We start from the raw sequence: 23252 nt of genomic DNA, 5'->3' as shown, positions 1-23252 counted from the left end.
AGGCGGTTTATCTGTTTTCTTAGCTTAATTTAATTTGTTAATTAAATTAATTAATTTGTAATATTTAATTAGCTTGCGTAGTTAATTAATTTGTAATATTTATTTGGTCCCTCCGAGTGAGGGCAAATCTGTAATAAGCGTGCGTGAGTGTATGTATGTCTTCCAATCTCACGTCTTTCTTCCCTTTTATTTTCTTGCTTACGATGGTAGATTAGGGCACGTTTAATTTAGCATACCTTATGCTATGCATGCGTGCATTCATGCATTTGTACTGCATGCATTAGGCTCAGTACATCACGCTAACTGCATCTGTATTTCAATTCAAAAATTGAATATGTGATAGTTGATCGCATTTCATATACCATGCTTAGGTTAGCCGAGCCTATCTAATTGCATCCTGTATGTGTTGCATTAGGCAATTTAACATGAACTAGGACATGCATGTTTGCTGACTAGTTTACTGTTTTGGCACGGAGTACGATGTAAATATTTATGCTTTAGCATCCCACATGTGTGTGAGTGTTGCCATGACAGTATGCCTGCCATGCGGCTAAGTGCTTATATGAGATAAAATGTTTTGAATGCCTGTGGGTGAAGGTTGGATTGTTTGAGTTGGAAAAACTCATTGAAATCCGTGTTTTAGCCTACTTGCGAGTAGCAAATTCCAAAGCGCTTTTCGAAACAAACGGATATGCAATGCTTATTTCCAAATTAGACAATCTAGTCTATACTTGTTTGCTGCGCGCATAACATAGTAATTCTAGGCTAACAATTGGAATAAGAACACGTAAAGTTTTCAAAATCGGATATCATGGTTAGTAGAGGCCGGTCTTCGGACCGGGCGAAAGGGGGTGTTCATAGCTGACCTTCCCCGATCTTACCCAAGCTCCCGAGCCGAGACAACTCCGGTGATGACGGACATGTGGCCTTCGGCACCGAGTCAGGGTTTCCTAAATTTCCCCATTTTAAAAATATTTAGGTGGCGACTCTGTATCTGGCAAAGCAGTCCATGTTTGGCACTACTTTTTCAAAAATCTGTTTCTCAAGACGATTTGCCAGATTTGGACTCTTTGGTTCAGATTAAGAACCGTGACACAAATCGAGTCCGAACTGTAGCGTGAGGCCCTCCGCGGGCGCGTGCTACAACAATACATAAAATTAATATCATTTAGGGTTTACAATATATTGAAAATGTTTACTGTTGAAAAGTATTTAGATTGAAAAGTGAGCTGATGCAAGTTTGCAACATGGCCAAAAAAAAAAAAAAAAAGATTAAAAAGTGAATTGGAATCCAACTTTATTTTGGACTACTGACATCTTGAATTCCCCTCGAGCAGTAATGTAATATTATATTCTAAGGTATAGAACAACAAGCAAACTTAAGTAAAAAAGAATTTTTAGAATCTTATAAAACATTATTTAATAACGGTGCGGGTCGGTGCGGTTTGGAAGAAAAATAGAAACCGGCGGATTGATAAAAGTGTCATTAGAATTTGCCATTTTTCTTACCAAAAACCGGCGGTTCGATTGGCAAATAATAACGAATTTGCCTTGGCGGTGCGGTTCGGTACGGTTTTGGCGGTTTCGATGGTATTATGCACACCCTTACCGATGACGGAGGCGAATTCCATTGTTAACAATCCAGGTGTAACAGTTGAGTTCGCTCGACAGATCTTTACGCCGGAGGTCCAGCAGTTGATGGTTAGACGACAAGATTTTGATGTATTTCGAGAAGGCATCCATGGGGCAGTGAACGAGCTGTACACCGCTTATGAGGTCGGCATGCGTCTGCGCGCCGCGCGACGGGAAATAAAGAAGAAGGAAGAACGAAAACGTAGTTTGGAGGTTTGCGCGGAAAAAGGCGAGCGTGAGCTCAGGGAACTTAGGAAGGCTCAAACCGTCAGGGTCTAGGGTTTAGGGTTTAGAATTTTTAGGGTTTAGGGTTTAGGGTTTAGGATTTAGGATTTTAGGGTTTAGGGTTTAGGGTTAAGGGTTTAGGGTTGAGGGTTAAGGGTTTAGGGTTTAGGGTTTAGGATTATTTTAGGGTTTAGGGTTTAGGGTTTAGGGTTATTTTAAGGTCTAGGGTTTAGGATTTAGGGTTTAGGGTTATTTTAGTGTTATTTTAGGGTTTGGGGTTTAGGGTTTAGAGTTTAGGATTTGGGATTTAGGGTTTAGGGTTTAGAGTTTAGGGTTTGGGGTTTAGGGTTTAGGGTTTAGGGTTTAGGATTTTAGGGTTTTAGGGTTTAGCGTTTAGGGTTTAGGGTTTAGGATTTGGGGTTTAGGGTTTAGGGTTTAGGGTTTAGGATTTAGGATTTAGGATTTTAGGTTTAGGGTTTTAGGGTTTTGGGTTTAATGTTTTGGGTTTTGGATTTTGGATTTAGGGTTTTGGGTTTAGGGTTTAGGATTTAGGGTTTTGGGTTTGGGTTTAAGGTTTAGGGTTTAGGGTTTAGAGTTTTGGGTTTAGGATTTTGGATTTAGGGTTTTGGGGTTTGCATTTAGGATTTAGGGTTTAGGATTTTGGATTTTGGATTTAGGATTTAGGGTTTAGGATTTAGGGTTTAGGGTTTAGGGTGTTAGGGTTTTTTGGGTTTAAGATTTTTAGGGTTTAAAGTTTAGGGTTTAGGGTGTAGGATTTAGGATTTAGGGTTTAGGGTTTTGGGTTTTACGATTTAGGATTTAGGGTTTGTGGGTTTAGGGTTTTGGGTTTTGGGATTTGGGTTTTGGATTTAGGGTTTTGGGTTTAGGGTTTTTGGTTTTGGGTTTAGGGTTTAGGTTTTATGGTTTTGGGTTTAGGGTTTAGGATTTAGGATTTTAGGGTTTAGGGTTTTAGGGTTTAGGATTTAGGGTTGAGGGTTAAGGGTTTAGTGTTTAGGGTTTTGGGTTTAGGGTTTTGGGTTTAGGGTTATTTTAGGATATTGGGTTATTTTAGGATTTGGGGTTTAGGGTTTAGGATTTAGGATTTAGGATTTAGGATTATTTTAGGGTTTAGGGTTTAGGGTTTCGAATTTAGTGTTTAGGATTGTTTTCGGGTTTAGGATTTAAGGTTTAGGGTTTAGGGTTTAGGGTTTTAGGGTTTAGGATTTTGGATTTTGGGTTTAGGATTTAGTGTTTAGGATTTATGATTTAGGGTTTTGGATTTAGGGTTTAGGTTTTAGGATTTAGGGTTTGGGGTTTAGAGTTTAGGATTTGGGGTTTAGGGTTTAGAATTTAGGGTTTGGGGTTTTAGGTTTAGGATTTGGGGTTTAGGGTTTAGGATTTAGGATTTAGGGGTTAGGGTTTAGAATTAGGGCTTAGGGCTTAGGGCTTAAGGCTTATGGCTTAGGGCTTAGGACTTAGGGCTTAGGGTTTAGGGTTTAGGGTTTAGAGTTTAGGGTTTGGGGTTTGGGGTTTAGGGTTTAGGGTTTTAGGCTTTTAGGGTTTAGGGTTTAAGGTTTAGGGTTTAAGATTTAGGGTTTAGCGTTTAGGATTTGGGATTTAGGATTTAGGATTTAGGGTATAGGGTTTAGGGTTTTAGGTTTAGGGTTTTGTGTTTTGGGTTTTGGGTTTTGGATTTAGGGTTTAGGGTTTGTGGAAGAGAGAGGTTATGGAAAAATTGGGCTAAACCCATTGGACCCAAAAATAAACACAAACGCGCCGTCGTCCGTCCGATCGGTCGGTTGGAGGGCCTTGGTCTTATTTTATTTTTTGGTAAAATAAAATCTGTCCAGAATTCAAAAATTAATTATGAAAGTCTAACCGTTTAAATTCAAATTTTGGTTCAAAAATTTGCACCTTTCTGTACAAATTTCAAATCTGTCCCAACACTTTCTTACCTGTTTAATTTAAATTCAAACAGATTTGTATCTATTTAAATTTAAATCGAACAGGTACCATACCTGTTGAATTCAAACCAAACAGTCACCATTCCATCTATAAATAGGCAGCCTCTCTGTCACGACTTGCTCCCCGTACCCACGGGTTAAGTATCATGATGGCCAGTAACTGAAGTTACCTCCGGCCAATTCTTGAACAAATTAATAAGCGCGATCGTGTAACGCCCTCAAAAAAATACATAAAACCCATCATTCATGACATGCATTTATATAAGAGAAATAACGTCTTTCTATTCATCAGAGTAGTTCTTTACAAAAGTATTACATGTTGACATCAAAAGTAAATGCCCTATGGCCTTACAACTTTCCAAGCCAACACTTGGATACAAGAAATGAGTGCTAACTCAAATACATATTAAGCACTTGGCTTGAATTTACATGTAATACATCAAAAGAAAGCAAAACAACAAAAAGGTCTGTCTGCCTCTAGCCTCCCAAGCTATGTCCTTGGAGGTGGCACGCTACCTGTACCTGAAAATGATGTCCCATATAGGGTGAGCCATAGCCTAGCAGAAATATACTAAACCAACTATAAACAAAGACTAAAAGATTAGCAGTTGATAGATGGTCTACACTTATATTCCAACTCATATCATATTACAGTTTCATGACAATCATGTCCATGCTACATTTTCTTTTCCATTTCTCATTCGACTTTAAGTTCGAAAACAAGGCTCAGATCCTGGCCAACCAGTTTAATGAGATTATAATTCATCATTACAATACTTTCAAAAATCATAACGGATACACATTTTGACGCTGTATCAGTAACACATAAAATCACTTCCATACTTCACACATGATACATATTTTGGGGCTGTATCAAATAAACGTAGAAATACTTCTATATTTCACAATTGATAATGATATACATTTTAGTGCTATATCAAATCAAACAAACACTTTCACACTTCACAAATGATACACATTGTAGTGCTGTATCAATGTCAACAGTTTCCGGTTTAGAGGTCCATTCCCTATCTTCCCCTAAACCATGGAGTACATCCCATATCACCTCCCACACAACACAATGTATATAAACAATTATCATATACATAATCAATCAATACATAAGGTTAATGTATTATTCCAACCGTCATATTCGATGACACATTCAATTGATTAGTTTTAGTTTGCCTAATCATCATGCATTGTCTACAACAATCAAGACTATCCTCTACCGATAGCCCAAAGTAATTATTTCTAAACAGAAAATAAATGCATCAAATGGATATAATATCGACATTTTGACTAGGTGAGTGATAGACAAATCCAACTACACCCTTTAATCGCATACCCTTCCAATTCCATTATTCTCGATTCAATTTTTCATTTCTCAAAATTAATTATACAAATTAATTTATCAAACTAATTAGGGCATTTTTCCATAATTCAATCAACAACCCTAAGGTTCCATTTTCATCGATAATCCAACACTTATTCCTTTTTTTTCAATTTATTACATACATATGGGTTTATATATATATATATATATGAAGACCCCATCTTTTGAAAATTACACAATGATCCCAAACTTTCTCAAAATTACCCAACAACCCCCAACATATCAAAATGCTAAAATTTAAAGACAAAGCTCATAAGATGGAGTAAGATATCCCTACCTCGAAGTTAGAGCTCAAGTGGAGAAGAAGACCAAAACCAAAGTGCTCCAAATCCACAAATTTTCGGATCAAAAGGAAGCCCTCGACGATCAACACACTTTTTACAAAGGCCAAAGGTTAGGAAGACACTCTAGCTAGATCAAACCCTAGAGAGAGGGGAGGTTCTAAAGAGAGGAGCTCTCAAAATTGCTTTTGGGAAAGTAAGAGAGAGAGTGGAAGTGTAAAAATGATTCAAAAAGTGCCCAGCTGTTATCTGTTATACGACATGTCCGCTCGAGCGGAGAACAGGACGCTCAAGTGCCAAGAACAAGAAACTGGACCCACTCGAGCACAAGAAGACCCGCTCGAGCGTCAGACACAAAAATGAAACACATCTGCTCAAGCGTGAAAACCAGTTCGCTCGAGCGTAGATTTTCCCTTCCTAGAATCTACATCGACAATGTACACCCCGCTCGAGCGCCAACAGACCCGCTCGAGCGCGACACGCTCGAGCGTAAGGAAACCCGCTCAAGCGTAAAAATCACACCTGCAGAAGTTTTGCAGAGGCACGAAATACTGGGAGTCTGAAATTTTTGCTCGAGCGCGACACGCTCGAGCGTAAGGAAACCCGCTTGAGCGTAAAAATCACACCTGCAGAAGTTTTGCAGAGGCACGAAATACTGGGAGTCTGAAATTTTTGCTCGAGCGCAAAGGGACTCGCTCAAGTGGACCAGCAACAAAACAAACTCCCCTCAAGCGCAAAAGGACCCGCTCGAGCAGACCACCAAAAATCTAGGCAACAAGGAATGGGACCAAGGCTTAACCAACCTGTTCGAAACACGCCCAATACATCCTAAAACTCAAACATAGGGAATTAAAGTATGACAACAAGATATATATACAACAACCAACTCCACAAAATCTAAGTCCGGAATACAACAATCAAAGGAAGGAAAACCGGAATCGCTATAACCTTCCCCCCTTAAAGAATTTCGTCCCCAAAATTAAGTACAAGTTTTCAAAACAAGTTTTCTCAATTACTAACATTATTACAATGCTCAATTCAACAACTCGACCCATTTCCGGTCATCTCACCTCTTTTCAAGAGACAATTTATATCATTTTCCACAACATGCATTATAAATATGCATCCCTTGAAATTCCACAAATTTCAATGCCACAATCCACAATTCTATATCATACTCAGTATTCATGATATATTTCCATTTCTACAATACATTCAACATATGCAATGTTACATTAAACTTCCATTTTGAGGCAAGTTTCAAAATATCTCCATAAACCAAAACATATAGAATGTTTTACAACTTAAGACATATATAATGCTCTTAAAGTTCAATAATATTACAAAATCTTATACAAAGTTATGCATTTACAAACAAGTCCGGATATTTCTCACGGACATCTAACTCGCGTTTCCAAGTGGCTTCCTCCACTCCGTGATGTTTCCACAAAACTTTTACCAAGCGAATGGTCTTGCCTCGCAAGACTTGATCCCGTCTATCCAAGATCCGAACCGGTCTCTCTTCATACGAGATATCCTCGTCAACCTCCAAATCGGTCCAATCTAGTACATGGGACGGATCCGGCTCATACTTCTGAAGCATACTAACATGAAACACGTCATGCACACCAGACAACTGCGGTGGCAAAGCCAAACAGTAGACAACCTCGCCGATCCTCTCAAGGATCTCGAAAGGGTCAATAAACCGAGGGAACAACTTCCCACTCTTCCCAAACCGAATCAAACCTCGCCTGGGTGATATTTTCAGAAAAACATGATCACCCGTCTCAAACGCCAAAGGCCTCCTCCAACGGTCGGCATAACTCTTTTGGCGACTCTGGGCTGTGACAAGCCTCCTACGGATAAGCTCAACTTTTTCCGTTGTTTCCCTCACCAACTCTGGCCCCAACAAAGGTGCATCACCCACCTTAGCCCAACAAACAGGAGACCTACACGATCGGCCATACAAGGCCTCAAACGGTGCCATACCGATGCTAGACTGGAAACTCTTGTTATAGGCAAACTCCACCAAGGGCAAGTGCCTCTCTCACGTCCCACTAAGGTCAAGAACACAATCTCAAAGCATATTCTCAAGGATCTGAATAGTACATTTAGACTGCCCGTCAGTCAGAGGATGATAAGTCGTGTTAAAGGTCAACTTAGTGCCCAAGGCACTCTGCAAACTCTGCCACCACCTGGCAGTAAAACGAGGATCTCTATCTGAGACGATCATCACTGGGACCCCGTGTAACCTCACTATGTCCCGAATATACAAGTCGGCAAGATGGTCTACCGAATCTCTCATGCGCATAGGGATAAAGTGCGCTGACTTAGTCAACCGGTCTACAACCACCCAAATAGCATCATTACCTCGCTGAGTCCTCGGAAGACCTACAACGAAGTCCATAGTGACATGCTCCCACTTTCACTCGGCAATAGGCAAGAGTTGCAACAAACCGGCTGGCCTCTGATGCTCGGCCTTCACTTGCTGACAAGTAAGGCACTTAGACACGAAAACTGCCACATCTCTCTTCATACCCCGCCACCAAAACTGGCGACCTAAATCTCGATACATCTTAGTGCCTCCCGGATGCACCGCAAGGCGTGAATGGTGAAACTCTCAGAGTACTTCCTCTCGGCATGACTTCGGCACAAACAAACGGTCTTGGTATCTCATACTTAGGTTGGGATACACAGACAAACCCTTCTTAGCCTTCCCGCTGGAGATCTTCTCTCGGAGGGATTCTACCTCAAGGTCACCTCACTGTGCCTCTAACACTCTAGTCACAAGTGTAGGTTGCGCAACAACCGAAAACAAGGCCGTAGCCTCAATAGATTCGCCCAGAAGCAAATCAAATTCCCCAAGTGCCCCCAACATCTTCCATTCCCAGACAGCTATGCAAGCTACATCGCTAAGGGATTTCCTGCTATGGGCATCAGCCACAACATTGGCCTTTCCCAGGTGATAGTGCAACTCAAAGTCGTAATCCTCAATAAACTCCATCCACCTCCTCTGCCTCAAATTCAAGTCCCTCTGTGTAAACAGATACTTCAGACTCTTATGATCTGAGAACACCTCGAATCTCTCATCATAAAGGTAGTGCCTTCAAATCTTCAAGGCAAAGATCACAGATGCTAGCTCTAGGTCATGTGTAGGGTAATTCTTCTCGTGTATTTTCAACTGACGTGAGCCATAAGCTACCACGTTCCCCTCTTGCATCAACTCACAACCCAAACCCTCTCGTGAGGCATCACAATAAGCTGCATAACCCAAACCTCTCTCCGGAATAATCAAAACTAGAGCGGTGGTCAATCTAACTTTCAACTCTTGGAACGAATTTTCACAAGTCTCACTCCATACAAATTTGACCCATTTTTCACGTCAATCTAGTCAACGGTGAAGCTAGCCTGGAGAAATCCTTCACAAACTGACGGTAATACCCGGCTAATCCCAGAAAACTGCGGATCTCAAAAACACTCTTAGGCTGTGCCCAATCTTGCACTGCCTCAATCTTGGATGTATCAACAGACACCCCTTTCCCGGAAACTACATGGCCTAAGAATTTGACTTCTCCTAGCCAGAACTCACACTTCCCAAACTTGGCATATAGCCTATGGGCCCTAAGTAACTCAAGCACCACTCTTAAGTGTTTCTCGTGCTCCTCCTTAGAAGGTGAATAAATCAAAATGTCATCTACGAAAACGACCACAAAACGATCTAAGAATTCCTGGAATATCCGGTTCATCAAATCCATAAATACTGCCGGTGCATTGGTGAGCCCAAATGGCATCACCAGAAACTCATAGTGGCCATACCGCGTACGGAATGCCGTCTTCGAAATATCCTCCTCCCTGACCCTCAACTAGTGGTAACCTGATCTCAAGTCTATCTTAGAGAAACAACGAGAACCCTTCAATTGGTCAAACAGATCATCTATACGGGGCATAGGATATTTGTTCTTAACCGTAGCCCGATTCAATTTCCGGTAGTCGATACAAAGTCTCAAGGCACCATCTTTCTTTTTAGCAAAGAGGGTCGGTGCTCCCCACGGCGAAACACTAGGGCAGATGAAGCCCTTATCTAGCAAGTCCTGGAGTTGAAGATTCAATTCCCTCAACTCAGCTGGGGCAAAATGGTAAGGTGCCATAGAAATCGGCGCCGTGTCGGGCACTAAATCGATCGAGAACTCAATCTCTCGGTGAGGTGGCAAATTGACAAGATCCTCGGAAAAGACGTCCGAGTACTCACAAACCACTCTTGGCAACACAGTCTGGGTCTCATCACACTCACTACTCGAAAGGCTAGCAAGAAGACCACTAAGCTCACTCCGCCCTCGCGGATCATATACCGGTGGCAATACACTACCAACCCTATCCCCCAAGAAATGGAAACAATCCCCACTCAAGGTACATATTGTGACCCTCTGGCGGTAACAATTAATAACTGCTCGGTATGACGATAACCAGTCCATACCCAAAATAACATCAAATCCCGACATAGGCATAACTACAAAAGAAAATGGAAGTCGGCGATCTGCTACCTCTATATCACACCCTCTACACCCTTGTTTCAAAATCAACTCATCCCCAACAGGTGATGCAACACAAATAGGAGATGCTAACTGTGCCAACTCCAAACCCAAAACAGATGCAAATGTAGCAGATATAAAAGAATGGGATGCTCTCGTATCAATCAACACATTAGCAACCGAGTTGCAAAACAAGAAAGTACCTCTCACAACTGATGGAGCCGGTACAAGATCCTGCGCGGTAACAGCATACATGCGCCCTGTAGGCCCCTGATCAACCTGCTCACCTCTAGGAGCAAAAGACTGCTGCACAGACTGGGACGATGAAGCCCCCTGATTGGCCCTCGAGGCCTGAACTGACTGAGCTGGCTGAAAACTCTACCTCTGCCAGATGTGGCACTCAACTGCGGGCAAAGCCTCTTCAGGTGCCCCGCTTGACAACACTGATAACAAGACAGTGGTTGACCCCTGCCCTGACTCTGGCTCTGCGGTCTAGCTGAAGATGAAGCAGCTCTCTGACCTCCTCCCCTCTGTGGGCAAGCTGGAGACTTGTGACCTAGCTGGCCATATTTAAAACAAGTCACGTCTCCCTGACTGCCCCTCCAAAAGCCTGCACTCGGCACTGGAAAGGTAGATCTAGCCAAGCCTCCCTGAGACTGCTGTGGGTGTGAACCCCTCTGTCTCCTGCCATCACCCTGACCATCCTGACTCCTCTTGGAGCCTTTCTGCCCCTCATTTTCCTACATCATGATCTCCATATGGGCCGCAGCATCAGCCAAACGCCCATAGTCTCGAATCATAGACCCTCTAACTCTCATCTTGAGGCCACGCCTCAACTTCTTCTCAAACTCGACACAACGGCATTCCTTGGACGCCACAAGTTCAGGTGCAAACCTGGACAAACTAGTAAATGCAGCCTCAAACTTGGCCACCGAAGAACTCAACTGCAAAAGTTGGCAGAACTGGTCTCTCAGCTTCTCCCTGACAGCTGGAGATAAGAACTTCTCCTAAAAAGCATCCACAAATGCCTCCCAAGTACCACCAATCCGACCCCTCGTGTACTTCCACCACTGACCCGCATCCCCCTTCAGCTGGAAGGATTCCAAAGTCACTTTCAATGCTCCGTCCTCGATGCCAAGCATCTCAAACGTCTTACTCATCTGCTCCAACCACTCGTCAGGCTTAAGTGGCTCCTTCAGATCCCCAACAAACTCGTCCGTGTTAGACCGGAAGAACTCCCTCTTCAGAAAGGAAGGCCCTGTATCCACAACCTGGGCCTGAACTTGGGCCTGAACTAGATTCTCAGCTCTGAGAATGCCCATAGATTACCTCAAAGCATCGGCTATCCCACGGGCTAAAGCGCTCATAGCCTGCTGACCTGCTGGCTCGGCCACATTGGCCTGGCCAACACCTTCCTGCATTGCCGAAATCTCCTCCGGTATAGGCACTTCCTGCCTCCTAGGCCTACACGCCTACCACCTCGTCTTCGTCCTGACATCCTAATAAAGGTAACAAAAACGTTAGCACATTCACAAATGTGCCGAAGCTATAACACTCGCGTCCTAATACATAGACAACAGTAATTCACTCTACGAAAGCACATAATCACATAAGCAATTACGAATTTCATTTTCGGATAATGATAGTCCCGAGCCGTTGCTAGAGTTCCGGTTAGAAATAGCATTGATCAATTGCTTTTCTGACAAGACTCATAGGAACCCAAGGATTCAATTGACATCCTAGAAACTAAATTCCATACCCACATAGTCACATAAGCATGTTATCAAATAAACACATACTATCATACATAAGTCTCTACCAAACGAGACAAACCCATTGTGATACTAATCACTCCCCACGTACCCAAAGTATTCGAACCCGGTACGCTCTGATACCAAGTTGTAACGCCCTCAAAAAAATACATAAAACCCATCATTCATGACATGCATTTATATAAGAGAAATAACATCTTTCTATTCATCAGAGTAGTTCTTTACAAAAGTATTACATGTTGATATCAAAAGTAAATGCCCTATGGGCTTACTACTTTCCAAGCCAACACTTGGATATAAGAAATGAGTACTAACTCAAATACATATTAAGCCCTTGGCTTGAATTTACATGTAATACATCAAAAGAAACCAAAACAACAAAAAGGTCTGTCTGCCTCTAGCCTCCCAAGCTATGTCCTTGGAGGTGGCATGCTACCTGTACCTGAAAATGATGTCTCATAGCCCAACAGAAATATACTAAACCAACTATAAACAAAGACTAAAAGATTAGCAGTTGATAGATGGTCAACACTTATATTCCAACTCATACCATATTACAGTTTCATGACAATCATGTCCATGCTACATTTCCTTTTCCATTTCTCATTCAACTTTAAGTTCGAAAACAAGGCTCAGATCCTGGCCAACCAGTTTAATGAGATTATAATTCATCATTACAATACTTTCAAAAATCATAACGGATACACATTTTGACACTATATCGGTAACACATAAAATCACTTCCATACTTCACACATGATACACATTTTGGTGATGTATCAAATAAACGTAGAAATACTTCTATATTTCACAATTGATAATGATATATATTTTAGTGCTATATCAAATCAAACAAACACTTCCACACTTCACAAATGATACACATTGTAGTGCTGTATCAATGTCAACAGTTTCCGGTTTAGAGGTCCATCCCATATCTTCCTCTAAACCGTGGAGTACATCCCCTATCTCCTCCCACACAACACAATGTATAAACAATTATCATATACATAATCAATCAATACATAAGGTTAATGTATTATTCTAACCGTCATATTCGATGACACATTCAATTGATTAGTTTTAGTTTGCCTAATCATCATGCATTGTCTACAACAATCAAGACTATCCTCCACCGATAGCCCAAAGTAGTTATTTCTAAACAAAAAATAAATGCATCAAATGGATATAATATCGACATTTGACTAGGTGAGTGATAGATAAATCCAACTACACCCTTTAATCGCATACCCTTCCAATTCCATTATTCTAAATTCAATTTCCCATTTCTCAAAATTAATTATACATATTAATTTATCAAACTAATTAGGGCATTTTCCCATAATTCAATCAACAACCCTAAGGTTCCATTTTCATCGATAATCCAACACTTATTCCTTTTTTTTTCAATGTATTACATACATATGGGTTTATATATATATGAAGACCCCATCTTTTGAAGATTACACAATGACCCCAAACTTTTTCAAAATTACCCAACAACCCCCAACATATCAAAATGCTAAAATTTAAAGACAAAGCTCATAAGATGGAGTAGGATATCCCTACCTCTAAGTTAGAGCTCAAGTGGAGAAGAAGACCAAAACCAAAGTGCTCCAAATCCATAAATTTTAGGATCAAAAGGAAGCCCTCGACGATCAACACTCTTTTTACAAAGGCCAAAGGTGAGAAAAACACTCTAGCTAGATCAAACCCTAGAGAGAGCGGAGGTTCTAGAGAGAGGAGCTCTCAAAATCGCTTTTGGGAAAGTAAGAGAGAGAGTGGAAGTGTAAAAATGATTCAAAAAGTGCCCATCTGTTATCTGTTATACGACATGTCCGCTCGAGCGGAGAACAGGACGCTCAAGCGTCAAGCACAAGAAACTGGACCCACTAGAGCTCAAGAAGACCCGCTCGAGCATCAGACACAAAAATGAAACACATCCGCTCGAGCGTGAAAACTAGTTCGCTCGAGCGTAGATTTTCCCTTCCCAGAATCTACACCGACAATGTACACCCTGCTCGAGCGCCAACAGACCCGCTCGAGCGCGACATGCTCGAGCGTAAGGAAACCCGCTCGAGCATAAAAATCACACCTGCAGAAGTTTTGCAGAGGCATAAGATACTGGGAGTCTGAAATTTCCGATCAAGCGCAAAGGAACCCGCTCGAGCGAACCAACAACAAAACAAACTCCGCTCAAGCGCAAAAGGACCCGCTCTAGCGGACCACCAAAAATCTAGGCAACAAGGAATGGGACCAAGGCTTAACCAACCAGTTCGAAACATGCCCAATACATCCTAAAACTCAAACATAGGGAATTAAAGGATGACAACAATATATATATACAACAACCAACTCCACGGAATCTAAGTCCGGAATACAACAATCAAAGGAAGGAAAACTAGAATCGCTATAGATCGGAAATAAAATTTAAGTGAGGGTACCAAAATAATCATTGAAGCTTCTACTTTTATTACAAAATTTATTGACCAAAAGGCCGATATTTACATATAAAAATATCATAAAAATGTTGTGTGTGTCTATTCCGCAGCCCCACATCTAAAACTTTCCAAAAGCTATTCCTGAATTGTATTGTTTCCTGAAAATTGGTAAACAGCAATAAGCACATGCCAAGAGTATAAGGGCACAAAATAATAATGGATAGTTATGTAATCAAAATACTTAAGATAACTTAGTCTGAACAACTAATCATTTAAGTAGATAAACTGAGATTATGTAAATAAATAACAATAATCAGGATACAGAACAGAATAGAACAGAACAAAACAAAAGTCACAGGAGTGATAGTCAGAATAGAGGTACAGATTCAATAGGTGGCTCGTACGGATTATAGAGATGGCTCCCACAATAGTGTAGCACTTATCTCCGCACAGAATAGAGGTCAATGGATCCATGACAATAGAGGGCCACAAAGTGACCAAACAGCACCAATGGTTATTTAAGTTCCCCAAGGTGTGGGACTCCCGTGTTGGTACTTACAAAACATAATTGTTTATAAGGTTATAGTCAAATATTCTTTAAAATATAAACAAACATATCCATGGATTTCATTTTAACAAATAGAGTTCAGAAATTAATCCACATAACTAAAATATTAATATAATTTATAATAACCTATAAAACATAACTTGTATAAAATAAATATGGTAAGTTAAAACGTACGTAAAATATATTATGGTAATTCAAGGTATAATATAACTTACCTTAACTTTAATACCTCACATTTTCTTTCCACTATCAAAGACTCTCTCAACTTCTATTATTTTTTTCTTCTTTTTCTTCTTTTCTTTCCCTTCTTCTTCCTCTATTTTCCTTCATTTTCATTCCTTTCTTTCTTTCACAGGTTTGATCAACTCTCCCTATTTATAGGGAGAAAACCCAATATCTAGCCAATACGTGGCCAGCCGAATCAACCCCAGATCTGCTTCATAACTTGACCTGATTTGCTTATTATTAACATAGAGTTATATTTATTTTATATTTAAGATAATTACACTTAGGTCCAGTTTTCTAATATAACTATATAAATAAAATAATTTTTAATTAAATTACACTCTATCGTATACTAAAAAAAAATTAATTATTTATTTTACTACCACACCTATTATTATTATAATTTATTTACTCTTACTTTTATATTTATTTATTTACTATCTTTAACTCTAATTTGACCCAACTAGTATTATAATTCCATATTTCTGTTAATTTGGTCTCAAATAATAATCTCTAATTAATCTCATATTTAATAATCCAATAATAAATTAGATTCTGTATTTATTATTATTTATTTAATAATATATATTGTCATATACAACTATAATACTAGCATAAAATTTAAGGGACAAATTAAATTTTCGGATTGTTACACTATCCTTTGATTCTTTCACTCCAATTTCGTCCCTAACTCTGCTTGCTCTCTTTGCATTTTGCTGCATTGTTTTTTTGTGAGAAATAGTGTAAACACGAAGTGTGTTCGTTGTGCAATTAATTTGTAGTGCAATTATTGTTTGTTGTTGATCATTTTATCCGGAGAGATAGACGCCCGCATTCTGAAAGCATCGTGGAGATGACGAATCTGTCTTAAAGACACAATGTTAAACACTGGATTTGATAATAAAATTTGTTCAACAAATTAATTTAGTAAGTAATTGATTTACTTTTCTGTTTCAACAAAGAAGAAAACATTTCTAAAACTGTTGTTTAGTAACTGAACAATAAGAGTTCAGTTCTAGTTTTACCACTTTCAAGTAGAAAAAAAGTTCTAATTTCATTAGTGATTCACCAAAGAAACCAAAGGAAAAAGAGTTATATCTCAAAAATACAAAATTCACCTCAACTTTGCCTCAATGACTTTACACTGGATTGCATGGATATTTTTAAAATTTCAAATTGAATCTCCACCGTTGGATTGAAGTATGAACTCCTTGTTAGAAAAATAGTACCAAACTAAATGGAAAATATAATTTAAAATTATGCAAACGCTTTTTGGGCAAAACCAAAAACTGAAATAAATCAACATAATAACGTGATTAAACTTACAGTACATAAAAAAAAATAAAACCTGATCGAGTCGAGTGTGTGACACTCTTTCCTTAAGAAAGATTCGTCCTCCTACCGGTGCATAGGATTCAATGGACGTCTATCTCCCAGGTTACAACGATCAATGTCTTGCACTAGCAGCACTACTATTGCAAGCCTAGCGAACTTTGCTGTGCATGAACTCTCTTTATAGGAAAATTAGACTTAGTAAAAATGAAGAAAAAATGCAAAGTGAAGAAGAATGGCAATTCCCCATTCAAAATGAAGTGAGGGACATGGAATATAAAGACTTCTAAGTGACTCTTCAAAAAGGTTGTGATCCTTCAAAAGGACACACCCTTTCATTTCAAGAGACACAACCATTGAAGTAAATTAAATTCAAATTTTCCAACAATCCCCCACATGAATGAAATTTACGGAAAGGACATGCAACAACATGCAGACAAAGAGAGAGTACATTATGGAAATATCCTGCATCGGGATAGGTAGCTTTCGGCTTTGAACCTTCCCTAGTGAAAGCCTATCGGACTTACTAGCTAATCAGTGGACGTGATGCCTTGAACTGTTCAGCCGTTTGTGTAAGCCAAGACAATAGAATTCACACAGAATATCTTCAAACACAACTTAGTTCTCACGGTTGTGCCCGTTTTGGCCTTGGGCAAGTCCTGGTGTTTCTTGAGTGCTTTAGAGAATTTAGCCTTATCAATTCTCACAGAAGCGGCCCCTTCACACTCATATAGGTGATCCTTATTTCGAGTCTCTTAAATACTCCTCTTGAAAGATACCCCTCTAGGATTTCCAAGATATAAGTAATCATTAAAAGCATAGCTTACCCTAAGTTCCCTGCATTCAACACATGTTGCAGATATCACTCTCATCATAGGAATGGATAGGAGTTAGACTCCTTTAGTGATTTCTGGCGAGCCACACATAATTTAGTTGTCCCTTTGAACTTAGTTCTTGGGATCTCCAGTCATCTAAGTAGGGTTACCATTATGATGACTCTGATATAATAGGCTTTAATCACATTCCCCTCGATAAACTTTCTCTCATTTGCTCTCTGGTCAAACTTTTTGTTTAGCGGCCGCTATTTTTCCATTTGACCTTCTCAGTTAGATATCATTGAGTAGTTAGTGAATTCATTATATTATCCTTAAACAATATTCACAACTAAAAGCAAATGTCATACGGTGTTAAGTCTTTGATTACATCGAGACTTATCGTTACTCTATGTCACTCCCATTTAAATAATAAACATAGAGTTGTTCCTTAGGAGTTAATAAAACCATTGTTGCTTTTACTCCAACTTTGTCCTATATAAAGAATTGAGATTCTTTGTGGACCTATTATCGGAACCGTTACTTTGATAAAATCCTCCAAGCACCCTCACATTTTAAACATTCTAAGGAAACTTAATTCCTCTTGTTGATGTATAATTATACAAAATATTAATACACCCCCCACAATTCTGAGATAAATCAGAATATATCATTAATTGGTGTGCTTGAACTAAATAACAAGATGTAAACTGTTTTGTGAATATAATCACAATATTAATTTGTCTAAAAACAATTAAACTTCATAACTTGCTTTCGCAGTACAAAGAAGAAATGACTAAAACCGGTTGTGGCCCACAACACTTTGTCAAATAACATTTCTTTAGCCATGATTAATTTCTTTTTGTTTACTGCAACCCTTAATTCCAATCTCAACATGAAATATAAATATCATTGTATAAATACATTTACATCTTATTTGTCTTATCTAGTATTGGTGACTACGTCGACAATTACCAAAGTGTCTTTCACCCATGAAATATTTTAACTTATAATATTTCATTACGGAGTTATCATTCACCATACCAATTTTAGTCTTTATTCCAAAGAATAATTAGAATTCCTCTTATGTCAAAACACATAAGTTCACACTTTGATAAATAATCGACATCCATTTATAATACACCGCATACCAAATTGATATTAATGACATCATAAATTGATTGTCAACTCTATAACATATGTAGACATGGAATCTCTCTTCCCCCACATTTGTGATAACACATAAATTAGCACAAACAACATGATTCATTCCCAGACAATGGTTAAACAAATTCTACTATACAAGTAAAATAATGATTGATGACAATTTATGTCACAAACTCAAAGTTACTTTAAAAAGAACTTTTAACTTGATTATTAACAAACTAATAATCAACATAAAAGATTCTTCAATCTACTTCCAATTAAATGGATTGACACCACTATTTCGATCATCATGTTTAAACTTTTCTGGTGTTAACGATTGTTAATACTACTATCACGATCAAACAAAAGGATTATTTACACATGAAACATACTTTTCAAATAATACCCCACAAGAGATCTATTGGTATATCATTATCATAATCACAAATTAATTAAGATCTCACAAACTTTCAAATATACCTTTATCTAAATTCTTGACATAACACCGAATTAAATCAGTCAAAAAAAAAACACGTGTATGAATCAATCAACGGACATTAGTAAGTCTCTCAATTTCAAACTTGTAATGATAATAAGCAACTTATTCTTCTGTTTCAAGAATAGTTACAAATTGCCTTTAACAAACAAAAGTATTACAAATTCAAAAATGATCCCATTAATTGAATGTTGCAATTAATCAAACAAAATCAAATCATGCTATTCATTTAGAAACAAATATCATCTAAATTACCAAAATGAAGATGACCGAAATTCATATTTGAATCAATTCAAAACATTGCATTACTCATGATATTCATAAATTGAAGCACAGTTTGTACAAAAGCAATCAATTATATTTCCCAAAATCATAAACATTTCCGTTACAAATCTGTCTTAAGATTGTTAGAAAAATAGTACCAAACTAAATGGAAAATATAATTTAAAATTATGCAAACGCTTTTTGGGCAAAACCAAAAACTGAAATAAATCAACATAATAACGTGATTAAACTTACAGTACATAAAAAAAATAAAACCTGATCGAGTCGAGTGTGTGACACTCTTTCCTTAAGACAGATTCGTCCTCCCACCGGTGCTTAGGATTCAATGGACGTCTATCTCCCAGGATACAACGATCAATGTCTTGCACTAGTAGCACTACTATTGCAAGCCTAGCGAACTTTGCTGTGCATGAACTCTCTTTATAGGAAAATTAGACTCAGTAAAAATGAAGAAAAAATGCAAAGTGAAGAAGAATGGCAATTCCCCATTCAAAATGAAGTGAGGGACATGGAATATAAAGACTTTTAAGTGACTCTTCAAAAAGGTTGTGATCCTTCAAAATGACACACCCTTTCATTTCAAGAGACACAACCATTGAAGTAAATTAAATTCAAATTTTCCAACACTCCTTATCATGTCCATTCAAATAATAACATCAAGCTAATTGATACTATTTAACCAAAAAAAAAAATCTGATTTAGCAAATATCATTTGTTTACAATAAATTTTAAATTGGTATCTATATTCATGTAGTCTAAGCAAGGGCAGCCCTATTTTTGTTAATTTAATTAAATTTCCTATAAAAAAAGATTGGACAAGAGATTTTAAATGTAAGTAGCATGTTTCCTAATTTGTCGAAAAAAGAAATAAACCCCTTATACTAATGGCATTGATGACAACATGTTCCAAATTATGGCACACAAATCTTTAGAGCACACCCCTCAAAATTTTGTCTCTCTTAAAATTTTAAAATTTTTTTTTTTTTTTTTTTATCAAACTTGCTAAGTTATATACGGAATTTATATACAAAAATATTCTAAAAAAATCATTATAAGGTCATATTCATTTTAAATGTGAGCCGTACAATATATGAATTAAGTCTAAATCATACAATAATTTTATGGATAATTTTTTATGCACCAAGTCTATGCACATATCTTTACTAATTTTCAGTAAGACAAATACTAAATGCAAATTCACATTCAATTAAATTAAATAAGTATTTTACCATTAGTGATTATTTTCATTATCAAAAGTGAGATTGGTAGAGATATACAATCATTTAGTGATTATGGAATATTATTATTTTTATTGATTTTGTTTTTTTTTTTTTATCATTTTATAATATTTACACTAAAGCGTTAATGATAAAATGGGACAATAGTTATTGAGGAAAACAACAGTATTACGATAATCATAATAAAGTTTGCCAAATTTTTTGCTTTTAAGCACTGCTGTTAACAATGCATTAAATGATTATATCTCTACCTATCTTATTTTTGGTAATGGAAATGAGTTTTGCTAACAAGTGCTCATGAGACAAGAAAAAGACAGAATAATTGAAAAATATAAGGCATTTTTTATTGAAATTTTAATGTATTTTTTTATTAAAATCAATACACTTTAAACACTTTTACTTATTTTCAAGACACTTTCAACTTAATTCCAATATTAAGCATTTTGTTAATGTGTGCCCTTAAAAAATGTATTAAGAAATTTGAAAGTGTGATACACCTTACATAAAAATGAGTATAATAAAAAAAATGTATAATTGTTTTAAATTTGTTTAACGTGTACCATAAATGCAAACGTTAACAAGACCATAGTTAATATAGGGTTGCTCTTCTTTAAATTGTCTAGATTCTTATAATCTAAATGTGAGAACCATATATGTATGATACGTGACTTTCCTCTAATCTACTCTTTCTCTAATCTACTCTTTATACTGGTGGTCTAATTTAACTCATTATGGCCTCGTTTTGGATCCACTTTGGGTTCGTTTGAGATACTGTAGACACCCTATTTTTGACCGTCCTCAAGACTTGGACGTCACCGTTTGAACACTCGGTGATCATCTATGTTTGTGTTCGTTTGGAGTTCCTAGAGGTCTCGGTTACGCGCCTTGCCTCAGGATCTCCGAATTCAACCGTTTAGTGTCTGGTTTTGCACCAAACACTTGCATTTTGCCTTGGAAGGGCAGGGAATGCCTTGTGAAGCACCCCCACACACCACCGGCCATGGCCAGAGGCCACCGGCTGGTTTTTGCTGCCACCGGCAATGTATATTGTCGGTCGGCACTCTTTTTTGCCAAAATGGCATCTTTGGCCGGCCGACTACTGTGCATCTGCTTTTGCAGATATTTTAAGACAGCTGTCTTGCTTTTTGCTCCCCTCCATACACGTGTATGGAGGGATCTCCCTCTTGAGAAGCTTGTCTTGTAAGCTTTACAAGACAATAAGCTCTATAAAGAGAGAGTCTTCTCTCTTGTTTTAGGGTTAGACACTTGAGATATTTTAGAGAGCTTAGACAGCCATTTTTTAGGGTTCTTGAGTTCTAGGGTTAGAAACCATACACTTTCTATCTCTATATCTCCCTCTTGTGTGTGTTAAATTGTGTTTAGTCCATACTATTGCACACAAACACATAGTGTTTCACCTTCACTTAGCTACTGAGGTTCTAAGAGGTTGGTTTTGAGGTTTTGGAGCTGTTTTCAACCTAGAAGGAGCTTTTGGAGCACCATTGTTGAAGGGGTCTTCAAGGGTAAGAAACTAGCCCCTTTATTCCCCAATCTTGCATTGTATTTCTACCTATCTTAAAATCGTTTTTGAGCTTAGTGTATAATACAAAAAAGTTCTGTTTTTTAGCCCTCTTGATTGTTTATTAAGAGTGTTTTGTGGTTTGGAGGTGTTTGACCCCTCCTAGGCCTTGAAAGGCCCCATTTTGTGCTATTTTGAGTGAGTTTCGAGACTTTGGTATTTGGGCCTCCTCACCACTGAAATCTTGAGGGATTTCAGAGGTGAGGATGGTGCCTTGAAGTCTCCAAAAGGGGAGGGCCACCCCCTCCCTTTGTTGTCCTTGAAATGGACCATTTTTGGCCTCTTGAGGGAGCATCTAGCTAAGCTTCATGTTGACCATGCCTTGGCTGTTTTTTGTGCCTATTAGATCATAATATGCCTCTGTTTATTGTTGGTTTTGGTACACCATGCATGCTTAGCATATTTACCATGTAATGCCATGTTATTGCCTTAATATGCCTTAGGTTGTTAGCCTTTGTTCAAGCATGTTTTAGGCTTAGTCTTGTGAAGCTTTTGTGCATATTTTGCCATGTTTTAGGTCTGTCCATAGTTGTTTGGGTCGGATTTGGCATGCTTGGTATAGCCCCTTTGCATTCCGGCTTGTTGACCTTAAGTATGTGCATGTATAGCATGGCATTTTTGCCTTGATTTGGTGATTTGGAATCATCCATCATGTCATTTCAGTCCCTTTGGCATGCCCATATGTTTGCTTTGAATGTATCTTTAATGCTTTGAAAGCTTGTGTAACATGCTCCATGTTTCGGCATTTGTGCATGCCTTTGAATTTGAGCTACTTAGATGCCATCTAAGAGTCCCCTTTGCATGGTCTAGGTCTGTCTTGAACCTATCTTAAGCCCTCTTAGCCTTGTGAGGCTTGGTTGGCTTAGCCATGGTTCAAGTCCCTTTGACTTGCTTCAAGTACTTGGGCCATTATTGCATGCTTGGGCTATTTTGCTTGCTTGGTTTGACACCATCCTAACATGATTTTCAATGCTTATGTTGCATGCTAATTGCCCATGATATCCCTTTTCAAGTGTGCTTGAGAGTTGCCTTTTTATGCTTAAGTGTTGGTCCTTGTGTGCATGCATGTTTGCATGTCATTTAGCCCTCATTTCATAGCATTTTGGCCACTGTTTTAGGCCTATTTGGAGTTGCCTAAAATCATGTATAAGTCCATCTTTTCATCCATTTGCATTGCCACATGTTAGCTTGTATGCTTGCATAAGTGTCTTACCATGCCATGTTGCATCCTTAGCTTGTATGTCTAGGTTGCATTGCATCTTGCATGCATGCCTTGTTCCATGAATTGGTGATAGGAGTTGGGCTTTGGTTTGTTTGTTTGGTTTGCATTT

Source organism: Camellia sinensis, chromosome 8 (genome assembly GCF_055761805.1).
Source record: "Camellia sinensis isolate YWXY chromosome 8, ASM5576180v1, whole genome shotgun sequence".
In the NCBI taxonomy this organism is placed as follows: domain Eukaryota; kingdom Viridiplantae; phylum Streptophyta; class Magnoliopsida; order Ericales; family Theaceae; genus Camellia; species Camellia sinensis.
This window is presented reverse-complemented; position numbering follows the sequence as displayed.